General features: G+C 34.9%; 1 protein-coding gene across 6 annotated transcripts in view; it reads right to left on the bottom strand.

The window, feature by feature from the left end:
- Window positions 1-15,758, bottom strand: part of LOC143251995 (ras guanyl-releasing protein 3-like) — a 123,762-nt gene extending 108,004 nt beyond the window's left edge. Inside the window, exon 1 of one of the 6 annotated variants that reach the window (XM_076503484.1) lies at window positions 15,018-15,758. The gene's annotated coding sequence lies outside the window, so the exon portion shown is untranslated. The remainder of the gene's footprint in view (window positions 1-15,017) is intronic. The other 5 variants (XM_076503485.1, XM_076503477.1, XM_076503470.1 and 2 more) reach the window with 5 other exon arrangements.
- Window positions 15,759-18,897: the final 3,139 nt, after the last annotated feature.

Here is an 18,897-nt window from a genome sequence, read left to right as displayed (position 1 = left end):
CAATATTGGCTATATAATTTATGTTAATTACTGACACATATAAAAGATTGCTAGTTTTTCCCAAGTTAGATGGGGCGTTCGACCTCCCTTATGTCCTTTCTTATGTCATCCTGTATCACTATGTCAAGTTGTGCTGATTTAGTAGTTTTCCGAAATTAAATGTGAAATTCGATGGAGTCCATCCACCCTTATGATCTTCCTCGTATCACCTTGTATCACTTTGTTAAGTTTGGTGTTGTATAATCAAGAAACGTATGGAACAAACCCACACACATGCTGAAGTTTGTTTTATAGAAGATATGCTCGTTTCAACTATTTGTAAAGAAACATTAAGTTCAATGCTATGTTTCTTATTATGTTATGACGAACATCAGACAAGACACTGCAACACTACATGTGTACACTACATTAAAAAAAAAGTTGAAGGTATGGCCCATTAAAAATAATCCCTTAGTATTTCTATAATTTACGTGTGTGATATGATTTTCCTTAAATCTGAATTTCACGAGTTATCATGGTCATGAAAATAACTTTGGATATAAAGTTGTATGATTTAGAACAAAGCCACGTCGGGTTATCTACCGTGTCCATCGTGGGAATCGAGTCTTAGATTTTAGGGTTGTAAGTCCTTACACTTACTGCTGTCCCACCGGGAGACGGAAGAAGACAAATATTATAATATTTATTTCTTAAAACCTTCACTGAAACAAACAATTAATTGGAAATAAGACGTCAAAATTGTTAAATAAAAGAATTATAATATGAACTGGTTGTAAATTCGATAAGGGCAAAACAACTGAGGATTTGGTTAATCATATTATAAAACAAATATAAAGCACAAGAGTCTGTTAAAACTAAAACTGAAAAATATATATGCAAAAAATAATATATATATATGTATATTCCTTTTCTAAGAATATAATTAATGATATTAATGTCCTTTGCTCATGCAAGCACGAAAACAAAGCTTAACAAATGTAAATGTGTAAAGTATAAACAAAAACTTTTAAATTAAAAATTACTAATCTCACTTACATAAAACTGCCTGTATCAAATTATAACGTTATCTGATTTTTTGTTAAGTAATTGTTTATGACAATTTACACTACGTAGAATATTAATAGGGCGGTACGGAAAATAACATCCAATTGTAATTCCAAAAATCGATACTTCATTAGTATTGTAAACATTTTACGTGCACTGCTGTAAAAATGGTGTTTCGGTGCAGTTAGCGCGCATCCCACCCTGAAATCATAATACACTATTTTTAATATTTTTTTTTTTAGATTTCACTGTCAGTTAAATTTTAGTTATTATATCCCTTTAACAATTTGGCAATGTTATTTGCTAGTGGTGGACTGAAGTATAGATTGTTACGAGACTTATCCAAATAGGTAAACACAAGCAAATGGTAAGCAGGAACTGTTGGCAAAATATCGTAGATCGTCTACATAGCAGTTTATATGTTAGCAGTCACATTAAGACGGAAGCAAATAGCAGCCAGGATTTTTGGTGCAAGCATTAGTCATGTAAAGAGTTGTTCAAATTTTGAAAACAAGCCTGTGGTGGACTAGTTTTAATAAGAAACCACCGAGTTTACAAACTAACAACCCAGAAATCCCCATAGACACCATGTAGGTCAACAAACTAACTCGCCATGCAACATCAGAGAGCTAGGCGTTATACTGATTGGAAACGAGTCAAGTACCCCCCCCCCCTGAAATGATCGCTCTTTCAGCCGTGCAGGCGTTCCAATGTTACGGTCAATATCAGTTTTGATTAGAGTAGCCCAAAAGTAGCGGTTGGTGGCGTTGACTAGCTGCCCTACCTGTGGCCTATCACTTCTAAATTAGAGACAGTTAGTGGACTTAGCCATCGAGTAGCTTTGCGAAAAAATTATTAAAGAAACAAACAAATCCCACTTTGTTAGTTAGCAGAAATTCAAGAATTGTACATAATAGTTGGAGTATAAAATATGCTTGACGTATTTCCGCAGGCTCCTCGAAAGTATTCAATTTCAAGAGTAAATAAAATCAAACTGAAGGATAAGAAATATTTTTATTTTTTGTTTTGAAGTTCATATTTTACGCTGTGTTGTAGACTACAGAGTGCATGATTCTTCTCGTGATTCATGGTATACGCAAGTTTTACTGACGTCATGATAGTAGAAATTACAACGTTACGTGTTCGTCATGTGACATCATTTTAGTGTCTACTGACTGACTGAAAGACAACACACTACTGTATAGTGGCGCGATTGGTTAAAATAGGCAAATCCTCCAGACGGTTTTGTGTCCCCTTTCAAGGAAATGAGAAATAAAAGATTGGGCACGTGTATTGTTTAAGCTTTAAAAATCAAAGATGAATACAGAAATAGATAGATATTAATTCTGTGCAAAGTGAAATGAATGTGTTTTTGCCTTTTTTTACAAACAATGTAGCTTTAAAAATTAATGATGGGTAAACGAGAATACGATGATTCGACAACGACATGCCCATCAAAATAGACAAAACGTTTTGCAAAAAATTAACGTTTTGGGTTTACAACTTTTTATCGAGAACATTTTCTACAATATCATGCCAAGAATCAGTACATTTTCAGCTATCAGTATTTAAGGTTTTGGTGGCTAGAACCAGAAAAGGCAAGTCAGCGCACAGACAACGAAGGACATATTTCCAGGACAGTCAATAATGTCGTATATTTATTCCAGTTTGAACTACTAGTTTCGAAGTGATATAAGAATGGCTACGTCATTATTTTTGTTTTCCGAAGTATATCTTATAACTGCGTCCAATTCTTAATTTCAGATCGGTAGCTAAAAAAAAATCGAACTCGACCAAAATAATAATATAAAAAGAGATGTCCCGTACGTTTCGAAATGGTAAGTTTTAAATGAGGAAATCTATTCTTTTGTTGTTGTTCGACAGATAAACGAGACAAGAAAATTCTAAATAAAATAGGATTATCTAACCGAAGTGAAACAGAACAGATTGCTGCAGTGTAAAAATAAGTATTGTTGTAAAAAGTGCAAGGGTTAACGAAACAAAGGTAAACTTGAGACCTACATAACTAATACAGACTAGTAATTATTAATTCTCATTATGTTTTTAGTACTATACGCACGGGATAACTTGGCGACTTATAAAATCAGAGTAAACCTGTGAGAGGTTACACTTGTTATTTGATGATGAATATTAAGTAACATACCGAAATGATACAGGTTTACAATTTATTTATTCAGCACATTTTATAAATAATAATAAATTTTAACCTGGCGAAACACTGTAGGTTTTACACGTTTAGCTACTACAGACTGGTATAACATTTTAGTCTTTAAAAGTATTTATTAGCCTAACGAAACATAGTAGCTTTTCAACATAGTTCTTAGCATGGGGAAACATTGTAGCCTTTCAACCTAATTGTTAATCTGGCAAAACGTCGTAGCTTTTCAACTTAGTTATCCACTGCAACTTCTGGATGACGATACAAGGAGTACTTCATAAATGTTTATTACTTTTTAACTTACTCTCTCTGATTTTGATAAAGCGTTTCATATTTTAATTTTGTTGGACTCAATTCAGGGTTAAAACTTTTACAAAACAAGGACTGTATACTTGACCTTAAAACGACAGTAAATCAGTAATTACTGTAAAACAACTCTGCAAACGTTTAATTTAATTCCATTGCTACTGTTCTGATGTAATAAGAAAATATCTCCCATGAGAAAAACAGTAATCGTAAAACAATATATAAAATGAACCCCGATATGCCACGAGTATTGTTACTGCATTTTTGGATGTACATTAATTTTGATTTTAAAAACTTAACTTTCTTTAGTAGAAAAGACTTGAAGCGTAAAATGAAAACAAAAATTAAAAAATGGAAGTCTTTTTCAATACAGAATAACATCTAACTGTTGGTTTGATACTAATATGCATGTATATAAAGACAAAAACATTAAGTTATTAAGGGAGAAACGATTTATCATGAAACTGAATATAACAATCACTCTCTCTCCCCAGCGGCATGTCTGCGAACTTACAACTCTACAAAGCGGATTTCGATACCCCTGGTAGGCAGAGCACAGACAGCTCTTTGTGAAGCTTTGTGCTTAACTACAAACTGGCAACAATTCGTTCTGAATATTATTACCTTCCCTATTTCAGCTTTTTATGATGTAAATAAAATTTTATTTTGAATATTGTTAATTTTTTCGTTGATGTTGTATACACACTTTACAATACATTTGATCAACAACTAACACAACTAGAATAATATTTCTATGGTGGTTTGTTACGGTAAGATTTATTTTCTGAAGTCAAAAGACAAAGAGGGTACGTTATCAGAAAGTACACATGTTCACAAGTGATCAAAGTCTAACCATAATAACAACACGTTTGGTACACATACTAAGTTTTCTTTCGTTACAAAATATACTTCTGTTTAAAAATATGCAACGTAAAGGAACTTCGCTGTTTGTCACGCACACACGCACACACGTAGTACCCTACCCAATTAGTCATATGTCATTCGTGTATTTCATTTTCTCAGTTAGCAAACGTTCTCATAAAAATGTTTTACAGCTGTACAGGCGCAGTAATACTGCCGTGTATAAAAGTGGAACACAAAGCTTATGTCCTATTGGTATATTTTATAACATGAAACAGTAAAATTATTTTATCAAGAAATTTTATTAATGAGGTTTACAGATTGGTGGTAATCTCCATATATGAGCAATTCCCTGTTGTTTTGAGGAACCAGCACTTAAATAATGCTGCCTTTTCAAGACGTCCTGTTTGTAGTCAGATAGAAATGAACCTATTGAAACAGTTTTACATGATTAGGTCAAAACACAGATGTAAGTTTTTCGCTTCAGATCGTTTCTACCTCTTATCAACAAGCTTGTTTGTTTGTTGAATTTCGAGAGCTATTTGCACTAGCTGTCTCTTCTTATGAACTAATATATTAATCGGGAGGCAACTGGACATATAACACCTTCCTCCAACTTCTGGGCTACTCTTATCAGACTAAATTGTTTGTTTGTTTGTTTTTGAATTTCGCGCAAAGCTACACGAGGGTTATCTGCGCTAATCGTCCCTAATTCAGCAGTGTAAGACTAGAGGGAAAGCAACTAGTCATCACCACCCACCGCCAACGCTTGGGCTACTCTTTCACCAAATAATAGTGAAATTGACCGCACATTATAACGCCACCACGGATGAAAGGGCGAACATGTTTGGTGTGACGGGGATTCGAGCCCACGACCCTCAGATAATGAGTCAAGTGCCTTAGCCAACTGGCCATGCAGGGCCATCAGACTAAATAGTCAAATTTGGTCTTCACTCTTATATCGCACCTAACACTTTAATTTTAAGATAATAACAGGGTGCGAACCATAAAACCTCATATCTACAGTCTGGTACACTAACAACGGCCTCTTATTAGAAAAACGAACATCACGACCTGTCTTGTGAGTTACTAAAAAGTGACAATTGAACAATCACAAAATTTTCACTCTGTCCTCTTTTGGCTAAACGGCCCGGCATGGCCTAGCGCGTAAGGCGTGCGACTCGTAATCCGAGGGTCGCGGGTTCGCGCCCGCGTCGCGCTAAACATGCTCGCCCTCCCAGCCGTGGGGGTGTATAATGTGACGATCAATCCCACTATTCGTTAGTAAAAGAGTAGCCCAAGAGTTGGCGGTGGGTGGTGATGACTAGCTGCCTTCCCTCTAGTCTTACACTGCTAAATTAGGGACGGCTAGCACAGATAGCCCTCGAGTAGCTTTGTGCGAAATTCCCAAACAAACTTTTGGCTAAGAATGAAGAGGCGTCGGAACGGTGGTTGCCATAGCAGCCCACTTTTACATATAGCAACTGTTGATTATATTATTACGTTATTTGCATGTCTAGCCAAGCACTTCAATTTTACAACTTCTTCCTACACCACTGGAATGTGTCTTTGTTTGGTTCCTTTAAAGACTGTGTGATAATGTAATGGTATCATTTACACAAATCAGCTAGTATGACTGATCACACATTACACCTACAGGGTGGCCTGTAAGTCCCTACCCATCCATATATCTTATGTATCCAGTGTATCTGTGTGCTGTCCCTCATTCTCGCTGCGTAATATTATGCGACGCCATGTTCTATGAGACATTTTCCTCAACATAGCAGGGGTTATTGTTCCAAATGTCGCGGTAACAGCTGCCTTCAACTCATCATTAGTATTATTGAATATAACATAATAACATATGGATGGGTAGGGACTAACGGGCCACCCTGTAGTTTGTACGCTTTTATATTTTGAATGAACTTTTCACATCGTTAAAACAAGTTATCAGACAGCTCATTGTTCTCAACATTATGAATCGTATCTTAATTTTCTTCTGCTAATAATAAGTAAATAAACACTTAAGTTGCTATCTCAGGTCCATGCACGAGTTCGTATAAAATCTATGTGGATCAAACTGACCCAAGCAGTAATGTCTGTAAACACGTAAGTGATAAACTAAGTAGAAACCTGTTTTGTTTTTTTTTCTAGTTTTCAGAAATTGCAGGAATCCCTGAACTAAAAGCTTGAATTGATTTGCAGTGATACATATAATGAGTGAATTTAGTTTAAAGAAACTAAGATATTATTTGTTTGTGTATTTTCAAACTTACGTAGTCACTATTTAATTTACAGGTGAAAATACATCACAAGGAATATAAAGTAGACTTGGAGTTCAAGGACATGTTAGATGTGAGAAGTGTATTTTACACTTGTAAATCTGGCTTCAAGATGACATATATATAGTGGAGGCTTGACAAAAATTTGGTGTGAAAAAAGTCACACAACACAGTTTAAACCACATTTGTCTACACTTTAGATCTTTCACAACATTACAATCCATGTCTACACATTAGGTCCTCCATAACGTTAAAATCCATGTCTACACATTATATCCTCTTATCTACACATTAGAATAGAAGGTAGAGGAACCCTTAAAAATGTTAGTTGAATGTTTGTTTGTTTGAAATTTCGCGCAAAGCTACACGAGGGCTATCTGCGCTCACCGTCCCTAATTTAGCACTGTAAGACAAGAGGGAAGGCAACTAGTCATCACCACCCACCGCCAACTCTTGGACTACTCTTTTACCAACGAATAGTGTGATTGACCGTAACATTATAATGCCCCTACGGCAGATAGGGTGAGCATGTTTGGTGCTATGGGGATTCGAACCCGCAACCCTCAGATTACGAGTCAAACGCCTTAACCCACCAGGCCATGCCGAGCTCTTTCAGCAGTGAAAGCGTTATATTGTACGTTCAATTTCACCATTCTTTGGTAAAAGAGTGACCCTAGAGTTGGTAGTGGGTGATGGTGACTAGCTGACTTCCCTCTAGTTTTACACTGCTAAATTAGGGACGGCTAGCGCAGATAGTCCAAGCGTAGATTTGCACGAATTTTAACCAATCCGACGGTTTGTTTCCGATATTCATATAATGAAGTGTTGTGCTATTTAAATTACCTTGTACATTTTAGGTCATTTTCGACCTATACAAATTACAGTAAAGCGTACTGTAATTTTTTAAGTGTGGAAAAAATATGCTATTTAACATGTAGTATAAATAATTTTGTGAGTGTGTTGGTGCTGTTTAATGGAGACGTGTCTATATTCTGCTTTGCACATCTACAAAAGACAGAGCTTGTGTATTATAATGAGGTTTTAAGGTGATTTTTTGTTAACAAACAGTTTTAATAATCCAAATTAATTTGGCAATGTTTCGTTTGGTTTACTTTGAATTTCGCGCAAAGCTACACAAGGGCTATCTGAGCTAGCAGTGTAAGACTAGAGGGAAGGCAGGTAGTCATCACCACACACCGCTAACTCTTGGGCTACTCTTTTAACAACGAATAGTGGGATTGATCGTACATTATAACACCCCACGACATGAAAGGGCGAAAATGTTTGGTGACGAGGAGAAACTGCCGTTTGCAAGTTGAGCGCCATAACCACCTCACCGTGTCAGGCAATAAGTGATAAGATAACGTTTAGATGCGACTTCAAGCTGTTGTACAATGCCACTGAAATCCGAATGCAGGATGTTTGGCACACAGAAAAACAAAAAAATGTATACAAACATTTTGATATTTGAATTTTAGAAACAATGCCTGAAACAGTGTATTGAGCGAGTAAACTTCCTCCAGTAAAACTTTAAGGAAAAATTGAACAGGTAGAGATTTTTATTAATTTACTGACAAATGAAGGAGTATGCAACGTTTCTAGAGTTTCTTTCGTTTAGTCTGATTATTTTAATTGTTTAAAGTTTTAGTTGTTAATTTGTTCTCTTCTAAAAAATACAATGTAGAAAATTAAACCTACTCACCTACACTGCCGGCCAAAATCTTAAGGCCAATGAACATAAAGAAAAAATATGCATTTTGTGTTGTTAGACTCAACCTCTTATTTGAGTAGAGCTTCGAAAGACGAAAATAAGAAAAGGGAGAATAAAAATAAAAACTTTTTTAGCATTTAATAGGGAAAATGTGAACACTATTAAATTAGCCTAAATACTAGTTGGTCAAAAGTTTAAGACCATACCAAAAAAGAAGTCCTAAACAGGGTAGGAAATGCCCATCAAGAGATCTCAGTAGTGAGTTGCACGGCCGTTATTGCGAGTAACTTCAGACATTCGCTTTGGCATGGTCGATATAAGCGATTTGCAGAAGGCTGACTAGAATGTTATTCCAAATGGTGAAGATGGCTTCACGAAGATCATGCACTATTTGAAATTGACGTCCATTTTTATAGACTTCCCTTTTCAATGCGGTTCAGTTCGGACGAACACGTTGGATGGTCCAAAAGAATCACGTTATTCGCCATGAAAAGTCCTTTGTCCTGAGGGCATTGTGGGTTGCAGCGTTGTTCTGCTGAAAGATCCAGTCATTTCCACACAAGCGAGGGCTTTCGGTCAATAAGGATGCTCTCTCCAACATGCCAATGTAGCCAGCTGCTGTTTGACGCCCCTGTATAACCTGAAGCTCCATTGTTCCATGGAAGGAGAAAGCACCCCAGATCATGATGGAACCTTCTCCACTGTGTCGTGTAGAAAATGTCTCCGGTGGGATATCCTTGTCGTGCCAGTAACGTTGGATGCCATCTGGACCATCCAGAATAATTTTTTTCTCATCAAAGAACAAAACCTTCGTCCACTTTTCTACGTCACATGTTTGGTGCTTCTCAGCAAAGTTTAACCGAGTTGTTTCGTGGTATGGAAGGAGGCGTGGCCTTTGAAGACGTTTATGGTTTTTTAAAGCCTTTCTCTCGTAGATGCCGTCTTATTGTTCTTGAGCTGCATTCTGCGTCCGTAAGAGCTTTAATCTGGTTCGACGATTGGCTGGTGTCTTGTCGGACAAACCGTTGAATCCTCCTGCTCAACGCCGGCGAAATTTTCTTGGGCCGACCACTTGAAATTCTCGTTCTCCTTCCCTCAGGGTCTTTTAAAAAATTTGCAACAGCAGTTTTACTACGCCCAATTTCACCAGCGATGGCACATTGAGAAAGACCTTGCTTTTGTAGCTCGACAATTCTGCCACGTTCAAACTCTGTCAACTTTTTAGCCTTTGCCATGTTTTTACCCAATGTAAAACAGGAGATGTCAGTGGGAGATTTTGACAATGCTAATGCTTAAAGACAAATGACTAAATTTGGTTACGTGTTTACCGATTAACGCTTCGTTTCAGTATGGTCTTAAACTTTTGACCAGCTAGTATTTAGGTTAATTTCATCGTGTTAACATTTTCCCTATTAAATGCTAAAAACGTTTTGTATTTTTATTTTACCTTTTCTTATTTTCATCTTTCGAAGCTCTGCTCAAATAAGTGGTTGAGTCTAACAACGCAAAATGCATATTTTTTCTTTATGTTCATTGGCCGTAAGATTTTGGCCAGCAGTGTATTTACGCTTTATAATTACCGTAACACTTATGAGAGCTCTGTTACACACACACCTAAATTATAAAACAAAAATCTTAGCTTCCAGTGGCTTAGCAGTAACTGAATGGGCTTATAAAGCTAAATTTTGGGTTGTGATACCCCAGTAGTCACAACACAAATCGCTTATTGTGTAGCTTTCTGTTTTATGAAAAATAAACGAATAATTCCTGATATGTTTTTGTGCGTATAGAGTGGTTCACGACTTGCGCAAAACTGTTGGATGTTTTTTGTTTTTGAATTTCGCACAAAGCTACACGAGGGCTATCTGTGCTAGCCGTCCCTAATTTAGCAGTGTAAGACTAGAGGGAAGGCAGCTAGTCATCACCACCCACCGCCAACTCTTGGGCTACTCTTTTGCCAACGAATAGTGGGATTGACCGACACATTATAACGTCCCCACGGTTGAAAGAGCGAGCATATTTGGCGCGACGGGGACGCGAACACGCGACCCTCAGATTACGAGTCGCACGCCTTAACACGCTTGGCCATGCCGGGCCAAAACTGTTGGAACATTGCAAGAAGAGTGCGTGGAAAATAATACGTAAAAGTAAAAGGTCCAGGCAGAGATACTCGGTAAAACACTATTTGCTACAGGGTAGATCAGAAATGTCAATTGTTTTGCCTTTGGTTTGAATGAACCATCATATTAATCTGGTTACCGTTAATCTTAGAACCGCGCCTGTTTTTGGGTGCTTGCTAGCTAAAGCTAATAAAACTCTGTTCTGTTTTATCATCCTCTAAGTTACCAGTAACCATTTCCCGATACATCTTCATTATTCATATGTCAATTCCGTATTCCAGGTCCCAAATTATATGAAGTAATTCCAAAATCCTTGACATAGCTCTTACCTTTTAACTCGTTTACAGAATATTCCCTTCAACATCAACCACTATATCAACTTTAAGATATATATACAGTGCTAATAACTAAAATGCTAAAGCACTAAGTACCATGTAGCATCAATGATAGTAATGACGTCAATTCCAGTTTTAACTGTTACCTGCGTATGATGCTCACTTTGAGCCTTTCCCTGAAATCTGAATTTCCTATTGTGTTAGAATTAGTGTGATCCTTAAATAATCTCTTTATTTCTTGGATTATCGATTCTGTGAAACAAAGAACTTTATAACTGGCATTCGCTTATTTCCCATTACATATCTGTTCACCCAGTACGTTGTTGAAAAGCTTGTCCAAACTTATATTCATAATATCAATAATCTGGATGATATTTTTTATTGTGTGGTTACGAAAACATGTTATAACTCTATGCTGATACAAGTAAATGTCCTGACTCAATTAAAATATATTATAACTCCATGCTGAGCAAGTTATAACTCAACGTTGATGTAGCTAAACTTGTAATACTTCTATGCTCAGTCAACTTAGTATAACTCCATACTGATTTAACAAAAACTTGTTAGAACTCTATGCTAGTTCAATTGATCATGTTAGAACTACATGCTGATTTAACTAAACACGTTAAAACACCATACTGGTATTATAATCGGATAAGTGTGCTGCCTGACATCCACGTGAGGTTCGTATCTCGATCACGTGCTTTACATTGTACGTGTATACTACGGGTTACGAGAAAACAACACATACCAATGATTTCTCACTATTATTTATTTCATCTAGCAGCTGTAAAATATACTTAGGATTTTAAAGTCTATATTATGCAAGTTAAACAGACAATTGCAAAATTAAGCTTTTAGTAAGCCCGCCTTCGACAGTTAATCAGGACTTTTTACAAACACGCCCCTTTGAAATATTTATTACTGAAGCTAATAATTCACTTCACGCTTGGTCCTGATTTTGAATTGTTTGCCTCATGCGTTAACACACAAACTGTTGTTCACTCTGTTTTAACTTCCTTATAAAATGCAGAACAAAGTCGCTCTGTGCTAATGTGTTTTTTCAACTAATTTACTCGTGACTTTAGGCTAGACTGTTTCTCTGGCACCCTGTCTGAATATCTGGTTGTTAATTCACCGGTTTTTCACTTTTGGCTGTGTAGGAGGTTCTTAATATCAACGTGACGTCAAAATTAGTATGATAAATTTGATAGAGAAATCCGGCTCAAGTCGTGTGCGCGCCTTTTTGCAAGTACGAAAAATTTTTTATAATTTAAACGCTACAAATTTATGAACTGTAAGAAGAGACAAAACTAGTATGGCATTCTACAGAATTATATAAGAAATTTCGTTTATATATTCATACTTACTGCGACCTAATGGTTATTGCGTACTGAAAGGTCAAAGGTTCGAACAGCGATGGTGCTGAGTATGTTCCACACTTTCAGCTGGAATACGTTTTAAGAATGACAACCAATTTTGTTATTCAGTTCAAAGATGGATAAAGCCTTTGTGGTAGTAGGTACTCAACTGACATTGACTGCCTTTCCTCAAGTCAGTAATTATAAATTAGGGACGGCTTCTAGAACAATCGAAGTTACAACATGACTGAAAGTTAATCAAATTTTATACTATTGATTTATCGACACGGGTCTATGTTGGAATGTTTGTTCTGTTTCTTTTTCAATTTCGCACAAAGCTACTCGAGGGCTATCTGTGCTAGCCGTCCCTAATTTAGCAGTGTAAGACTAGAGGAAAGGCAGCTAGTCATCACCACCCACCGCCAACTCTTGGGTTACTCTTTTACCACCGAATAGTGGGATTGACCGTAACATTATAACGCCCCCACAACTGAAAAGGCGAGCATGTCACTGCTAAATTAGGAACGACTAGCGCAGATAGCCCTCGAGTAGCTTTGTGCGAAATTCAAAACAAACCAAACTTCTATAAACCGATGGGTATAAACATTTTAAAGTCAACTCTACTGTAATATCGTGCAACATTTGAGGTTCATATTTATCCTCAAACTTTTAGAACAATGTGATCATTTAACGACACCAAAAAATAAATAAAGGATCTACTAACCACCGCATAATATCAAATAACACCCGACTGGACAGCATAGTATTGGGCCTAATAACATAAAACTCCAAGAAAATTATATAGAAGCAAATACGCGTTCGAAAATACTGCATATGACTCCACGAGACTACATGGTAAAAACCTGATTCACAATACAGAAACAAAATATTATACTTTCTAACAAATGTGTCAAAATTACCACAAAATAGCACGTGCAGGAATACCTCTAATGTGAATTACTTCGCGACTTATCATAATAGCTATATATTTCTACGTATGGCCATATTTACTAAAAATTAGTCAAAATAATAGAAAAGTTTTATAACTATCCAATGGAAACCGGAGTTGATGCTTTCAACACTACCACTGACGTACTTTGATACTGAAATAATACATGCACAATGCATCTTTAATAAGTAAGACAAAGTGGGAACTACAGAGCGATTTTACACACACAGTGGGTACTTTTCTTAACAACTTTATGTAAGAACCGTATATCATTCTAATAGATATTTACTAATGAACCTAAATAAGAGAATTTTTGTGTTTCTACTCTTTAATGGGAAAGTTTATGTATGCTTAATTATTTTGGTTATAAAGAATGTAAAAAAAACGCATCGTTTTTGTTGTTTGTGTGTGTGTGTGTATACATAATTGTCACGAATTATGTTTTCTGAATAGGTTTTGTCCATAACTGTAAGTCAGTATATTTTTAACATAGTTTTTGCAATACCTAGTAAAAATAAAATCTCCAGGATTTTTGCCAAATACGATCCTATGTAGTATTATATGTGACGATTACGACAACAATTCACATTAGCACTATTACTGCAAATGATTTACAAATCTTATATTTCTTATACATTCTATCACTTATGTTGTCTATTGCAGTGGGGCCTGGCACAGCCAGGTGGTTAAGACTCTCAGCTCGTAATCCGAGGGTCGCGGGTTTAAATCCCTGTCACCCTAAACATGCCTGTCCTATCAGCCGTGGGTGCACTACAAAGTTACGGTCAATCCCACTATTCGTTGGTAAAAGAGTAACTCAAGACTGGCGTTGACGAATTGCCTTCCCTCTTGTCTTACACCGCTAAATTATGGATGGCTAGCGCAGATAGCCCTCGTATGGCTTTGCGCGAAATTCAAAACAGACCAATGCAGTGGTTAGTAAGACGATGAAGTAACGCTGGAGTCCCAAGTATAGAATAAGAATATTATCTTCTTAAGCTTACAAATTATAATTTATGATACAAATCAGACCAGTAAGACTCATGCTTTAATAACAACATAAAAACACATTTGTGTTTCAGTTGTTGTATTCCTGTTTTGTCTAATAAGAATTTAGAAGTAAATAAAAGAAACTGGCTAATAAAATAAAAGATATATTGTTTTGTATTGATTTCTGCAACTATATATAGCATTCACAGTGACGTATGTATGTATGTGTTTGTGCGACTGTGTATGTACTGGCACACTGTAGACTGTCACGATCGACTTCTATAAGCCTTGTTTCATCGTCGCATGCAGAACGTGAATTCCGTATACACTGTAAACATTTAAAGAATTTTTCCAAGATTTTAAAATGATACCATTTGTTTTATTTTAAACACTGTCGATCTGTAAACGTTTTAGCTATACAAACATTTATATTTCTTCGATTGCCAGTTTGATGAAATACGAGTATTTTGACATGTAATGTAACATTGGAAACAAATAAAGGTTATGAGGTCTTGATACAAGTCCCTATATATGATACAATATACCAACTATCGCTTGTCAGTGATACCCGTTATACACGGGACATTAGTTACCATATACTCGAGCTCTTAGCCACAGCAAAATAACAAGACCACAAACCTAAAAACATAAACATATTGCCCATCTGTTAACTGCTTTGTTCATTTAATTAAGCAACTTAATACTGTTCCAAAAACTGCTTGCTCACAAATAGCATTATTCCAGGAAGTAGGATAAATAAATAACCTGAATTTCTTATCGCAAAATCAATAGCACGACACTTAGAGATAACAGAGGGCAATGTTACTCAAAGTAGTAGAATCACTTATTCGCTGGATTAATAAGAGAGATAGATCTTACCTTCTATAAAGAGCGCTTATTTGTCATTAAAAACCGCTAATATGAAATTTCATTATATTTGTGTTCCACAGTAGTAGTAGACGAAATATCATCGGAAACAAACGGGAATGTGTTACTGTTAGCTACGAGAGATAATATACAAGGAACGATCCTATATTATCTATACGTCGGGCGCACTCTTGCTAGCAGTTCTTTACGTAAAGCGTATTACCTATACAGTTACACTCCAACATTTGCCCACTGAACACAACACAAACAACTTCCCTGCTAAGAAGGTTCACTCAGCGTAAGTTATGAAGTATGCAGTTAACTAAAAGAACAGCCTACGGAATAATCAGTGACGATTAAAAGACCTTGCTTTCCTAATTATAAGCAGTTTTCCTCCTTTCTCAATTGTCTGTTATACGTATAACAGCGAAACTTCTTTGAAAACACTAGACGCTAACTGCCACTATCGCTGTAATTCCTCAGACCTTGTGCGTCATCATTAATATCGTTTGTCACCATGGCAACAGTTGAGTTCGCCAAGAATCGTCTCTTACCCAGGGCACAGATCCCTGAAATTGTCATCATGTGTTACACCCAACAAGACAGTGACATCACAGCAAAACCTTTCTGTTGGTTTGACACGTGGAGTTCGTCTCAATAGTTATACTAAAACATCAACAACTACATGGTTAGGTTGCATCCAGGTTGTTTACTGTGTGATGGCTCTTCACCAATACTGTATTATTGGCGCCGCTGTCGTCTATAGCTTATTTAACAACGTCTAGCAACTAAGAAATATTCTTATAGTAATATCATCAAATTATGCCCATGTGCTTCATTATTTATTTCATTGTGCTATACAAGCGATCTTTTATATGACAATTTCACACAAATGAGCTTCACATAATGCTAAATTTCACATCAGTGCTACATTTTAAAAATTTAACGGGCTAAATTAACATGTTTATTACATATATCCAATTAGTGTTTGAAAGGATTGCAAAGAGTTATGTTCCACAAAGATATTTAAAATGAGAGCCAAAATGCATGAAAAGACAACAATTATTGCACACGTTTAAAAACGACAGCAACAAAATCCCAGTGTCCGTTAGAAATAATAACACAAAATTTTTTATGTATGCGCAATGTTGAGTAGACGGAGCTTTACTTTTACAATTTTTATATTATGCCTTTATGTGATTGCTATATTTTAAAAATATCCTGAAATATCTACAATCTGTTAGAACATATTTGCATTATCGCTATTTGTAGCATTTAAAAAATAAATAATTATTAATATGTTTTGCATATGTAGAAACATGATTTAACGAAAATTCTATAAATTAAGAGACATGCCTAATTGTTATTTATATTACATAGATTATACATGTTTGTTTGTATAAATATATATATAGTTCTACTAGCCTTACTTCGTACATCCGAAGAATCTTTTGTTATTGTGTCCTGACACATAAACAAGTTTCTGAGATACCGGTAAAATTTCGTGATTTATGTATTGTAGTGATTTTTAAATATTAAAATTAGTTTTTCTTTGATTTCTTTCATTTTATTGTATATTGTTTAGTATTATCAGGTAAAGAGTTGTTTAATCATTACTTTATTGTTAATTGTATTATCTTGTAAGTTAAAATGTTACAGGTTTTTATTTATTATAATGTGTTTTAAATTTAATCAAATAATTTAGTGTAATGTATAGTTTGGCACTGATTTTTAAATGATTACTAATAATGTTTGTTTTTGTTTCATGCTATATTATAATTTATTTCATTTATATCCCAGTTAAAGCTAATTCTAATTGTGGTCAAGTGTAGTTCTTTATTCAAGGTTGTGTGCTATGATGCAATTATAGCTCTTTGTTAAAGGGCTGGGTAGTCTATTTGGCGTGTATGTGCTCTTTAAATTTAAAAAAATAAGTGAACATGATTTTCGATCATGTTGTCAACTTAAAGTTTATTGGTTTTAAAGTTAAATTTAATTGACAACTTGAGGACAATTCTGTAATAGAGGAAGGTAAATTGTGATATCCAGACATATGGTATGTTTGCTACCTAATTTTATTAATATAGGATTTTGCGACAGTTTATTTCTGTGCATTTTGGCCAAACACATGGTTCAGAAAATGTTAAAGTTGTCTTGATTTAATATCATTTCTGCCTTTATTATTGATATAAGCTGAATTTTACTATGCTGGAGGGGATGTTATGGTATATCTATCTTAAAGGGGTCAATGACTTGACTATCCTTTGCTGGCTGAGTGGATGATAACTGTATGTCAAGTTGACAAATGCTGTGTAAGAATGACCAGTCATGTAATGATGTTATTTTAAATCAAATAATCTAAGATTTTCTGTATCAGGGAATAACTTTAATTCTTCAGATTTCTATCTGACTATCATTGCGTTTAGATCTGTAACGGTTAAATTGAAAAGAGAGGGAAAGCTGTTGATCTATTCGCTAACCAAACAGAGGTCATTATCAATACAAGACCCTACACTTTTTCTTCTGTTTTGCTATGTCATTAATAAATATTATTTTCACTTTTCTTCAAACCTGTCCGGCCTACTTATTTCTCACTCAGTTTAACACTAAAATGAGTTTTTAAACTGATTTTAAAATGAATCTAAAATTTAATGTCCAATAGTAGGTTAGTAAGCAAATATTTTGAAGTGTGAAGAAATTAGTTTTCTTGAGGATACTACACCTTTAATCTGTTATTTCAAAATTAGAGAGTTAGTGCAGACAGCTCTGGAGTAGCTTTGCAAGAATAGTTTAGTGTGTAAGTTTCTTTACACATTTATGTTAATGATTGTGAAAAACAATAATTTAATGGCTTAGATATTCGAATTCGGCTATTTAAAATTAAATTTCAAAACTTAGAATCTAGAAAAGCTTTGAGAAAAAACTAAAAACGAACATATATCTATTCTTTCATATGCAAAAAAAAAATTGTTTTTCATTTTCATGTAAGTGTTCTAATTTCACCAATAAATCACAATTGAAATTATTGTAGATCGAAAGTTGTATGTACACACTGGTATGAGCTATGAGTAAATCTTTTTTTTAATGTGCAATGAGAACAATCAATGATGAAGATAACGTAAGATTATGAGATACCATGCTAGATTAATTTTGTTCTTATGCAAACAGTTTGTTTAAACACCCTACACTGCAAAGTATCTATATATATTAGTTTTATATGTGAATGCAAAATATTATGAAGATTAAAATAAATTTCAGAGTATCCCTGGCGATATTGTACTGATTGTCGTAATTTTCCCTTGAACCAAATATGCAAGTGATAAACTTACCATTGGTTGTGCCACGGCTCAAAGCAGTGACAACATTAACATGTGCAAAACATTTATATAAAGTATAATTCTTCATCTACTATTCAAGAAGTTATTACTTCAAATGGGAAACTTTATGTAAGAAAATAATTACACAAAAATTGACTTTTTTAATTATTAGGAGATGTCTTTTAGGAATTTTATATTTCTATTTTCAAATAAACTGTTGGTTCAAAGATATCACTGGAAAGTAGAATATAGTAAAAAGTTGGAGAACGTTTTGGACCACTTTCATGTTCTTTATTCAGGTCAACGAGGCATTTTTTCTGTTAGATATACATCACTGTTTTCCTTTTAAGTATAGCATGAGTGTTAAATTTAGTTATTTTTAGAAGCGATAACTTATTTTAGGTTTATTTATGTAACAATGTACGAATCGTGTTGTATAATTCAATTGTGTAAATTGGTACTTGTATTATCAAGTCATAAATACACGTCCAAAATGTAATTCAAGTTAAGTATATATATATATATATATATATATATATATATATATATATATATAGTTAGTGAGGTCTAGACTG

Source organism: Tachypleus tridentatus, chromosome 6 (genome assembly GCF_004210375.1).
Source record: "Tachypleus tridentatus isolate NWPU-2018 chromosome 6, ASM421037v1, whole genome shotgun sequence".
Classification (NCBI taxonomy): domain Eukaryota; kingdom Metazoa; phylum Arthropoda; class Merostomata; order Xiphosura; family Limulidae; genus Tachypleus; species Tachypleus tridentatus.
This window is presented reverse-complemented; position numbering and strand designations above follow the sequence as displayed.